Below are 12,228 nucleotides of genomic sequence, written 5' to 3'. Positions count from 1 at the left end.
ATTGCTGGCAGTGAGGCCAAGCAGTTATTTGCCCAAACAACACCTTAAGGTCTTTAAAACCCAGCAAAGCTGTAGCCTATGTGACTGCTGCCCCCATGTCAGGTGAACTTTGTCCAGCAAAAAATACACCTGATACATAATCATTGCTTGGGCTGTGCTATCTCTAGTTCAAGGAAATGAAAATAAAAATGCAGATAAATTTCTCACTCAGCTCAAAGAACTGCACATACATTGAGCTAGGAAGGACACCTTTTCTTATTCCATCAGCATGAGGTCTTTGCTTGTGCTGCCGAGTTAACCAATGTTGTCCATTAGTCTGAATTCCCCAGGGGATCCCTAATTTCTAACTTTAGTTAGTGATGCTCTTGTAAACATGCTCACAGATAAGATTCTCACTTGGAAAAAGTCCTGGTATCAGGACTTCTGCCAGGCTTTGGACTAATCTGGGGAGATTCAAGTTTTCTGGAAATGTCTGGCATGATATTTCAGTTGAGTCACCAGCCCTGGAGGTATTTAAAAGCCGTGTAGATGTGGTGATTAGGGACATGGTTCAGTGGTGGACTTGGCAGTGCTGGGTTAATGGTTGGACTCGGTGATCTTAGAGGTCTTTTCCAACCTCGGTGACTGCTTCTGTGATTCAGCTTGTCACTGCAGCCTGCAGTGCACTGCTTGCACTCCCCTCCTGCTGCATGGTGCAGCCGTGCCTGCTGTGTTGTTATGAGAGGACACCTAAACCAGCATGGTGACAACTCCTTTGTCTTCCCCAGTGTGTGGAAACTGTCTAGAGTGACACTTGACTGAGGATTTTGTGTGCCCAGCAGGAGACACGTCATCGGGCACCCTCATTTTTATCTTATGGGTATTTTAAAGTAGCAACATATGTCACCTGTAGGAAAGTCCCTGTGATTTAGCAGTAGTAGAGACCACAGACACATAACTGCATCACCTGTGATATGAAAGCTGCATCACCACAATGCCTGAACCCCTTGAACAGCAACTGTCTCCATGTCCAGCTTTGTGGGAGGTACTTAAAGCTGAGGTGAACTGAGGACATATTTACAACAAATCATGCTTTTATTTATGGGTTATCTGGTTATTGCCCTAGACTGATGGCAATCAGTATTAATGGCAAATAGTATCTACTTATTGTCACTGTTGGGAGTAGTGTGCAATTAGAAGGATTTTCACAGGCACCCAGAGCAGTGTGTCAAGGATCATTTCCCCTTGGCTTTCCTTGCCAGAGACTGATTGCTGATAGAAAGGACAGAAATTTCAACCTGTTTGAGCTGGTTGTAGCCAGTTTTCCATAAACACATTACAGCTTAAAGCCAAGGAATGCTCTTTAGAACAGATGGTGAGAAGGAATGGCATTTATTCAAATCAACATGTCTGAAGAAATTTGGGTATATTTTTGCATAATGAACATAATATACGCGCTTGTGTGTGTGCTTATATATAGGTAATATTTTCATTTATATAATTCTCAGTAAATAATCTTGACTCATTTTTCAGCTGTCAAATACTTACAGAAATATCAACCATATTTTAGTGCTGTGTTGGTCATTTGCTCAGTATTATATAGACTTCTGTTCTTCTAGTGACAAGGTGGAAATTATTCACATAGATACGGTAACTGGAAGTTTATTACTGTAAATCTTCTGTTTCACTTTTTAGAGATAGGTCATAGTGTGCTGGTGCTGACAGTGTCTGGAAAATGTTGTTTTCTTTCCTTTACCAGAGTCCTTATTTTACAATGCATTGCTAGTCATTTTCAAAAAAGTTATGAGCATCTATATTTGAAAATCAATATATTCAACTATATATAATCCCTATCAGAGCATTGCTTTCCTCTATGAAACACAGATTTCCTCTGTTCGAGTTTTAAGTCTTTAAACACCTGTGAATAGAATTTTGTATGCCCCATGCTTGAAGAGACTCTAAGTTGTCCTAAGAAAACGTGAATAATAATTGACTATAAACTGGCCAGCAGTGTTTTCAGACATGGTCTGCACACACATGCTCACACTCCTACAGGGCTCCTCCTTACGTGGGCTGTAGAAGACAACATCAGTTTCTGCAGCAAAGGTGGTCTGTGTTGGAGTTCTCAACTTTGCCCACCAGTTACACGTGCTGACAGCAGTTTTCATGCTGAGGGACAATTACAAACCTAGCTGAAGGCTGGTGCTTCTGCAGAGTGTCTGGAGTCGCAGTGACTACCCTTGTTCTTGCAGGAGCTTCCAGAAAAATCTTCTGTGTAATAAGATCAGATCATCTTGTTCGGATTAGCAAGTTGTCAGTCTGGTTGTTGCTCCTGCTTCTCTTCAATTTCTAATCTAGTGACAAGCTGTGAGTTATTTGATTTGATTCTTATGGTGGATCCAGGATAAAAACGAAATGCCTTGAGGATCACTGCGTAGCTGAGAGTGAAAAAGTATGTCCAGTTTGGAAGTCTGCTTTTTATGAACTCCTCAGTGATGATATGAAGTGCAAACTTGAAATCCCTGCCCGGGCAGTCTGAGAAATACAGATTTTATGAGATACTTAAGGAATTTGCAAACATTTTTGATGAGAGAACCAACAGTTGTTTCAAATATATTTATCTGTGACCTAGAAAAATTGTTCTTGTGGTTTTGTGATCTAATGTGGCTTGTGCTATAGACGTCCACGATGATTTTTAATAACCAATTCATTACCAGTAGTCCAAATCTACTGACCAAAGACATCTTTAACAGGCGTATGGGCTCTGAGTGCACTTCAATTACATTACACAAACAGGACACTGCCATGTATGAAAAAGAGCTGTATGACTTGTATTTTCACTTCAGTTAAAATATAACCAAAACAGTCTTTTGTACATGGCCTTATGAAAGACCGAATCACGTGCAGCAGCCCAGACATAGTGGCATTACCATAAAATTAAGCGGTTGTTAAAGGATTTAAGATATGGTCCTTTAAGTTTGAAAAAGGCACTTCTTCTAGATGGGAGGATATTAATCTCCACAGCTCTAGTAATTATATTTTATTATACTGTGCCATACTTTATGTTACTGTGCTTTTTGTCACAGCCGAAGCAATTGGTGCGTATTGGAAGTGTAGTTTAAAAGTGCCAATAGTGCTTTGGGAAGCTGGCTGCATTTCAGTGGTGGGGAAGTGTCAAATATGTGACTAAAATTTCAGTAGATTTGTAGCTTCTAATTCTATCATTCATTTGCCTGTTCAGCAGGGTTATGCTGCTTTTATAAGGTATAGGTGAGATTGACACTGGCATAGAGCCTTCACATCTAGAACTTTGAAAATATTTTTTTTTTAAATGAATGAGGCGCTGAAAAGTGCCCCAAAAGGGGGCACTGGGAGAAGCCTCTTTTTTACACTAAGAGATGTAAGAAACTCTCTCTGTCTTAAGCTCACAGTAGGGCAGGCTCACTTTATCACTCTGAGTAGCAGCAGCAGCAGCAAGAGCAACATGCCATTTCTTCTGGAAAGAGCAGCAAGATGAAGGGTTTGCAGCTGAAGAGAGATGCTGGAATTTCAAAATAAAGCATAAATTTTAATGGGAAGGTGATTAATCAAACTACAATGGGATGGCATTGTTTATCTGCCTCTTGGTAACTACTGAATGAGGTCCTAGCTAAAAGGTATGTTTTTACTAAAGTTAAGGTATACTTTTACTAAAGTACTACTTTAAGCAGAAGAAGCTGTTTCAGTAAACAGAAGGAGAACTTGACAAGCAATATTGTTCTTTCTGACTTCAAATTCTCTGAATTATCAAAGTATAGCTGGTTTTTGGGGCCATACCATTTATGAAGTTCAGTCTACCTTTCTGCAGTGTGCAGTACAGGGAAAAGGCTCAGCTAGTCCTAGGCCAGATGCTCAAAGATTGATATTTGATGTTTATTCCTTTCTGCTACATTCAGTGGGTTTTATGCCATTATAGAGTTCATGATACAGCCTCTTTTATCCTTTCTGGGAAGGTAGGTGCACATGTGTGTTTTGTGTTGTTTTCTCCTTTTTTGGAGAGGAATGTGCCTTGCAATGAGGATGGGGATTTGTGACAAAGACCCATACTGAGTTTTAAATGAGGCATCAGCCCTGTGCAAATACTGGGCTGAGTATTTGTCAGAATCTGACTCTTTGGATAACAGTGCTACAAATGTACAGTATTTTTGTACTCCACCTCTTGGCAAACTTACTCATTAATTGTTCATTTGGTAAAAAGTCCTCATATGTGCTGGTAGGAAAAAATTAGGCAGGAAAACCTTTTGCTCAATTCTCAGAACATGGGAAAGAAACAAGAACATGTGAAAAGTATTTGGGAAACACTTGGATATGAGTGGTGTATGAGTGTACATTAATTCATTATAATGAAAATTTCATCAGCTTTCTTTCTGGAATTTTGGGGTTTACATATGATGCCCCCATGGCTACAAGGATCATGTGTTCTCCTCAGCTGACTGTGGACAAGTGGGTGAGGAGCATTAATGTCAGCAGAATGAGCAATGCTCCCCAGTGCATGGTTCCCTTTGCTCTGTGTCTGGCCTCCCATCTTGGTGCTCTGCTCTCAGTGCCTGTGTTCTCACAACCATCTCTGGTTCCTGTCACGGGGCAGAAAACCTTCCCTTGGCAAAAAGGTCCTCCCTTCACCATCTTCCTTCATCTCTGTTGTTTGTTCCCAGATGAGTTATTGATCTGGTGCTGGTAGCCTTGAGCATTGTTTCCAAACAGCAGAGACAGAAGCTGCTTGGAAAAGCAGTGATGAAACCAGAATGATAATTGATGTTAGTTATGAAGCATTTCTGCAGTCTCAACCAGGCAGGGGCCAGTGGGTGGCCAAGGCATGGCTGAGGGACAGAACTGGTCTCAAAACTGAGAAGTTTGCTCATTTAAAGGTGAGTCAGGCATCTGTGCAATGGGGATGGATTATTTGCAACAGATGTCCTTCAACAGACCTGTGTTTTCTTCAACATGAGAGCAATGGGGTGGTTTCTGAGCTTGCAAGTTGCAGTCTGCCTGAAAATAATCTTTCTTGACCATTGCCAGTAGGACCACCTCCCTCCCTCTGCCTTGGCCCTCTGTGAGCCTGCTTTTCAACAGCCTCCACAGCAATCTTCCTTCTGAAATTTATTAGAGGAAAAAATTGCTAATACTGGAAATGACCTGTTCACCTCCAGATGCCTTCATGCAGGCTGAGTCAGGGAATTTCATGTATTCTTTTTCAGTAATGAAGTAAGATGGCAATGGAGAGTTTTCTTTGCAGGACATCATTAAATAGCCCACAGGCTGTGCTGGCCGTTACACGTGTGCCCTTTTGCCCTCCACTGGAACCAGCAAAAGGCGTGTCCTAAGGACGTTATTCCTATAGATGAATCAATCCACTAACCCATTTTCTAGGAGCAGCATCAGGTTTCTCTGTTCCTTGTCGCCCCGAAGGGCTGGGTGGATGCTGTCTGTGGCTGGGTGATGTCTCTGAAGCTGAAATGACCCAATGACCAGCCAAGCAGACTTTTGTCTCCGACAAATGTGTGCGAGAAATTGCTTTGCCAGCACGCGCGTGGTCTGCTTGGAAGGTGTTGCATTAGAGCCTCCTCCTAATGAGCTGTGGGATCTGGGAGTTGTGCATTAAGCTAATCTTTCCAGGAATTTAACTTAAAAGGTTACCACATTTCCAAGCACAGGACATGCCCATGCAAATGAAGAGTTGGGTGTCTGAACTCCTATTTGACTGTATTTATTCTAGATGTTTATTGCCCCTTATTCTTGCAGGACTTTTTTAAAGTCCAATATAATGTCAGATGTGCTGAATGCTGTAAAAAACCCCTGACTCATCAATCTTTATGGATTTTTGTTCGGCACTTACAGGTTAGGCCTGGAGACACAGATCTTTTATAAGTGTGCTGTGTGCTTTTAAACTCGTATATAAGGACATTGAGGCACGAGGTTTGCATTTGCTTTGCGCTGACCCATGCCTGCAAATGAACTAGCTGTATAAAACAGACAGCAGTGCTGTATTTTCCTTCTCCCTGTGGTGGTAGGATTCCCACAACCTGCTGAGGCTGGCCACCACCAGCCCTGTGCCCCAAATCCCTGGAGCCTGAGGCTGACAGGATGACAGGGAGAGCAGCCTCCTGCTGCAGAAGGACAGCCCATCTCCTGCCGAGCCTTGCTGTGGCAGCTGCATCACCAGGACCCCATCCCGTCCCTGCTGTCAGTCTGTTTTTGCCATTCCAGCCCGTCAGTGTACCGCAGCCATCAACATAGACATTCCAGGAGAAGTTGTGCAACTGTCCCTGCTTAATCATTAACTGGGACGTTCTAGCTGTTAAATTTTTTTTATTTATGTCTAGATTTTTGCGAGGGGAGACACTTGTTGGCCAGGGCAGGCTGAAACGCACACAGAGCTCTGGCGCTCAGACGTGCTCTGCCCTGTGTGCATGCAGCTGAGCAGTGTAAGGCTGGCCAGAATTGAAAGCAGGGCTTCCAGTGATGAGTGAAGAGAAACGAGCTGTTCCTCCTGAGGAGCACTGGCTTTGCTGAAGGTCCTGGCTGGGAGCTGCTGCATGCTGAGCGTTGAAGTGTCAGCACGAGGAGCCTGCCCTGCAAGGGCAAAGCCAAGGCACAGGGGGAGATGCACGACCAGGACCTGGGCACCTGTGTGTGAAGAGTTGGGCTGTTGCAGTGAGAACCAAACCCCAACACAGTGGGAGGATCCCTGGAGGCTCACCGAGGCTGGGGTGTGTGGGGAGGGCTGGAGGGAGGTGCAGATGGGGTTTTCTTTCCCCAACACGTGGAGTTTGTGGCTCTTGCACTGGGGCTCAGAGCTCTCTTTTAGGCAATGCTGAGCCAGTTCCAGCTCACTCCTGGCTAGAGTTGGTTGGTGGGGAGATGATCCCTTCTTCTGCCTTCATCCCCGACCTGATGCTATTTTACTGCATTTTACTATTCAGCTGGGGCATATCTTGGTTTGAGTCAGTGTTTTGGCCACACTGATTGATTTCAGAAATTTGTGTATTTGAAGCACTGAAGCAGCATGACTTGATCAGCAGAGAAGCAGTCTGAATCCCTGCTCCATTTCATGAGGTCTACTATGTTCCCCCCTAAGCATCCCTCTCTGATTCACTGTCAGAGTGGATATTTTGGAAGGTGTGACTGACAGCAGCTACAGCAGACAGGTCTTCAGACTGTTCTTTCATCTCTGGCTTGCAAGGTCCTGCCAAAGGCACAAGAACGGAGGAGCAGAGGTGAGAGCTGTCCCTGGGGCAGAGCCAGGAGGAGGGAATCTGTGTTCCCATCTCATCTTCCCTGCGCCATTACCCCTGGGACCAGGAGCAGTGCAGCAAGGTTAAGGCAACATTTTTTGCACCCAAAATATACTGAGCAAGGAATCAATCTAGCAAACAGTCTCATGCTCTACAGAGAAATACTTGAGCTCTGTTTGCTGTTGTTTGCAGCCGTGCTGCACCATGGCTTCCCAGTGAAGTCACTGAGACCAGCTGGGTGTAACTAAGGGTGGTGCTCACATTGTCTGGGCTAAATGTCAGCAAGGAACAGCAACAGTTGAACAAGATGGATTTCCAAGCATTTCCCTTCTTCTGGTTGCATAGAGCCCTCATTCTTGGATGGCTGAGGCAAAAAGACAAGAGTGAAGTTATTTTAGATGGGAAATTACCTAAATGTTTGGTTCTTTGTCCATAGAAATAAACAGAAATGAGTTCTGGGTCTTGTAAATATCAACACCCAGTTATGTGTATCTAGCCCAGCTGCCAGGAAAGCTTGATGTGTTCTAATTCCACTTTGAATTTAAGAAGCTCACTTCTCAGCCCATAAGGCTCCTGAGCACACTTCAGAGGATGCCCTCAAAAACTTGAGTGTTACCTGTACTGATGTGATTCTGCCTTCCTTCACACTGAGCAAAATCAGCTGGGCTAGCTCAGAGCTGCCTGTGAAACTGCTTGATCCAGGTGAATGGTCACAATGCTCTCTGGCAAATGGACCATAACATGCTCCTGGATGCTTGCGTTGGCTGTCAAAGGTTCCTTGGATACTACATCCACTCGTGTGACTAGTACAGGTGATGGGAGAATGTTGAGAAAAGCCCATGGTTCTAAGCCTTCCCAAAGAATGTGACCCTGAATTTGGACAACATGTGAAATACAAGACCTTCCTTTACTCTGATACAAGTCTGAGGATGTCCTGGGTAAGGCACTGACTCTCCAGTGGTGGTGTAGAGGGACCTGGGCCATGCTCTGAGGGGAGCTGCTGTCAGCTGAAAATCTGCTCTAAGGTCTCTAAGCAGTTAAAGACTGGCATATTTACATTGAATGTTTTGCTAATGTTGGTCTTCCAAGAAGCCAGTTGTAAAACTTGCTGCAGGACTGCTTCTGCACTTGTGTGTCAGGCAGCAACTTCAGCCTTGTGTCCAGGACTAGGGCACATGAACTGCTGTCTAGGAAACTCCTCTGCTCAAGGCAAAACCTTGGTTTTCTGTGTTTACTGTTCTGTCTTATTGTGAAACCTGTTCTGAAATACTGTTCCTACCTAGAAATGATTTGAAACAGATTCCTTCTTGCCATTCCTTTTGTGCTGCTCAGTTAAGACTTGATTTTTCAATTCTGGACATAGATTTTATTACAGGAATCAAGATATCTGAATCAGTAGCAAAGGGAGATTTGGTCTTTACTTGACCTTCCAATAAGCATAGATACAGTTCCACTTTTCTAAAAGCGTGTGAAACTGGACTTGGTTTGTGTTCTTTTTATATAGGGTTGAACTCTTCTGGCATACAGGTATTTATAAACTGAAAGTCTATCAGCAGTGGGAAAGGAAATGGACAACTTTTAGTGTCTTCGTGGACTGGTGTGACTACAGGCATACAACTTGCACATTTGGAGAACTGCAAAACTATGATTTCCTGGGCTGTGGGGTGAGGTTGGTGAATTTGCTTAATCTGGCAGTTGTCATATCTGTTGGGAGCCTGGCTGCCACACGCTGACAGCAAAGCTGGGCTTTGTGCAGGACACCACTGTGCCCAGTGTGTGCATTCTGCAGGACTCTTCTGCTCCCTTCTGGCCAAGTCTTGAAATCCAAACCAGAGGAGATTGTCTCCACATCTTGGCTGGATATCAGGATTGATCTTAGAATTTCTGTGGTCAGCACAATCCTTGATGCTGGTAGAACAGGAAATGAAGGATGAAGATGAGTGTGCCCCATCATCAAGTAAGTGGAACCATTTGTGGGTTCCATTTCTCTTTCCTTTTCACCCGGAAAACTTCATGGTAACCAGTTTCTTCTAGAGACTTTTGAGGTCTTCAGAGGACATATGCTCAAGAGTCACAGTTACTGCAGTGCTGCAGCAACCTAGTGAGTTCTTTTCTCCTGCTTGGGGCTTGCTTTTCATGCTGATTTCTTTCCCTGGTTGCTGTATTCCTAGTGTTTAAACTCGGGAACTTCCTCACCAACCTACAGCCCAGACCCCGCACTAATGGCACAGAACAGTCCTGTTTTTCTTCAGGACAGCTGATTTTGATGTGGAGGCAATTTTTATCTCACAAAGATTGAGAACTCTGGAAGTGGCAAAGTACTGCTCATCACACCTCAGTGCCTCAGTGCTTGTCTGCAAGTCAATGTGCTTATTCTGGACCAAGATTGAGTGTACTGTTGAATTAAATGAAAGAGAATTTATAACCGTGACTGAATTTTGTTTGCAGATGAAGCTCTCACCTCTTTTGCATACTATTCAGCTGCTCTGAATAGTTGAGACAAGTGGGATCTCACGTGGGATTAGTGTCCCCTTTGAGGGACAGGAAACTTGGACACAAAGATACATGATTAAGTTCACATAGGGCCTTATAAGGAGCCAAGGCCACATAAGGAGCTCAGTGTCCTCACTTCAGTCATTGACCCAGGCACAGGAGTCCTCTGACTGATTGGGAAAGAGGGCTGTACCAATTCAGACTCGGGGCCACTACCTTGTGTGGCCCATGCCACTGTCCCCACCAGTGGCAGGACCTGGAGCGGTGGTCTGTGGGTGTTGCTATGGATCCACACTGGAATGCTGCTCTGGGGATGCAATGAGATAATCCTACACACCTGGCTCTGGCTGCTGTTCCCAGGATGAAAAAAAAAATCACTTTATCTGTAATCAAAGTTCTAACCTGCACAACTGACAGCCCTAAACAAAAGGCAGTAGAAAAAGAAGCCCAGTGTTTATTACCTAACATGTTTTCAAAACCCCATCCTGTTTAACCTAAACATACTGATCGTAGGGGGGTGTGAGTCATGTCTTTAATCACTATGATTTGACAATAGCAGGTAAATTAGCAGGTTGCAATACAGGAAACCTTTCTTAGAATGTCACATTGCCAATCCTGTTGCAGGGTTTGGACCTCAGGTGTATTTTCCAAAAACCTACCTAGGTTGTGGACCAGCAGTAGTTATATCTATGTTCAAATCCAGTGCAGCTGTGCTGGCAGACGTTCCTGTGTAAAAATCAAGATGGTAAAAAAAGCCTTTTGTTTGGATGAGTTATATCACTCAGGCTGACCTGCCCCAGCATGAGGGCTTTTGTGAGCTGTCTGCACTTGTGCCTTCATGCTGGTGGAGGTACATTGGAGAAAGTTTTAGAATAGACTTGTCTTATCCTTCTGCAGACACTCATGTCTCCAGGTGTCCATGGCATGGAATATAAATGGGTTATTCATCATCATGGACCAGCTACTGTTAAACTTTGCTGGGATTTAAAATACCATTGCAGTGATTTCCCACCACCTTCCTAGCTATTAAATGACTACTGTTTTGTTTATATAATTCTTGTCTGCTACACACATATAACCTGTGTCAATATTTTTGCTATTTTAATTATGTTGAAAGTGCTCTTCCATCTTTTTCTCATTTTTCTCTTCCTTTTCAGCCATCTGCAAGTTTTCCTTTTTTCATTTAACCTCCCACAGACTACTGCTGCTAAAGGTATGGGCACTGGATCACCACTAAGAAAATCTGCTGATGGATGTTGTTGTAGATATCTGCACTTCTTTTTCATTATTTCTTCTCTGTCTATCTGTACCAAGTGGGAGAATCTTGTCTTTCAGGCAGTGTTTGCACTTTTCCCCCTTCATTACCTGCCTCATGACCCCTGCTTACCTGTGCCCTCTCAAAGGCTTATGAGCATCCTCAACGTCCTTCAACTGTTCCCATGCACTTATAAGGAGCCTTTGTCCAGCAGAGCTCAATGGCAGGCCTTCAAAGGAGAGTGTAAGAAGCAGAGAACAAAATCAGGTATTTTCCCCTCCAAGATCTACATCTGTAATAAATAATAATGTAAAGAACCAATAGACTAGCAACAGCTAAGGAGGCAGCACAGATGGAGTTAATGCACAGATCCTAGTTAGCATACATGTAGATTTGCACACTGCAAATTGATGTTGAATTATATCTATTTCTGTTTATATCCTTGCCTAGTTCCTCCTGTATTTGCTGCTCATCTTTATCAATTGTAAAATCTTAAAGGCAGAGGTTTTTGCATAACACCTGGCAATATTGATGAAATTCTGAGGACACAGCTACTTGCTAATGATGGTATTATTAAATAAAAATGAATGTGCTGCTCATGACTCCAGGTTCTCAATTATCCACAGCTTCATGATGATTTCTTGATGATAATCTCCTTGGAAGCTGAGGAAACTGGCATGTGTTGCCCTGGGAATATGGCACCAAGAATCTCCAAGCTTTAGAGGCTCTATTGAGAGAAAGTTAAGAGATTAACTATGTTTTTGAATTTCTAGGCTTTATGCTGTGCAGCTGGGTTCTTGTGAGAACCTGGCACTCTTATTAACAGGACAATGCCTCAAGCCTTATGAATCCTGCCTAAGATATAGGCAGCATGGGTTGTTTTTTGGTATAGATCCATGGGCTTCCAGTTCCAGGACAAGAAGCTGACAGTTCAACTCTTTGTCTTTCCCTCATATTGGAACTACTAAGACTGGGGCAAGTCTAATTTTGAGTTCTATTCACCACTGACTGTTTTCATTTTCGTTCTGGGCTTCATATTGCCTCACTTCAGCTAAGAGACAACAGGTGAGATATGGGAGGTTTGATCTGACCCAGAGAGGTTCAGCAGCTGATCTCCCAGGAGCACAAAGCCATTAATGAACCCTTGGGGTTCATGAGCCCAGATCCCTGAAGGCTCTGACTTGCTGAAGGTCTGAGCAGAGATGTCTTACTGCATAAACTCATTAT

This window comes from Sylvia atricapilla, chromosome 7 (genome assembly GCF_009819655.1).
Source record: "Sylvia atricapilla isolate bSylAtr1 chromosome 7, bSylAtr1.pri, whole genome shotgun sequence".
NCBI lineage: Eukaryota > Metazoa > Chordata > Aves > Passeriformes > Sylviidae > Sylvia > Sylvia atricapilla.
Note: the sequence above shows the minus strand (reverse complement) of the source record.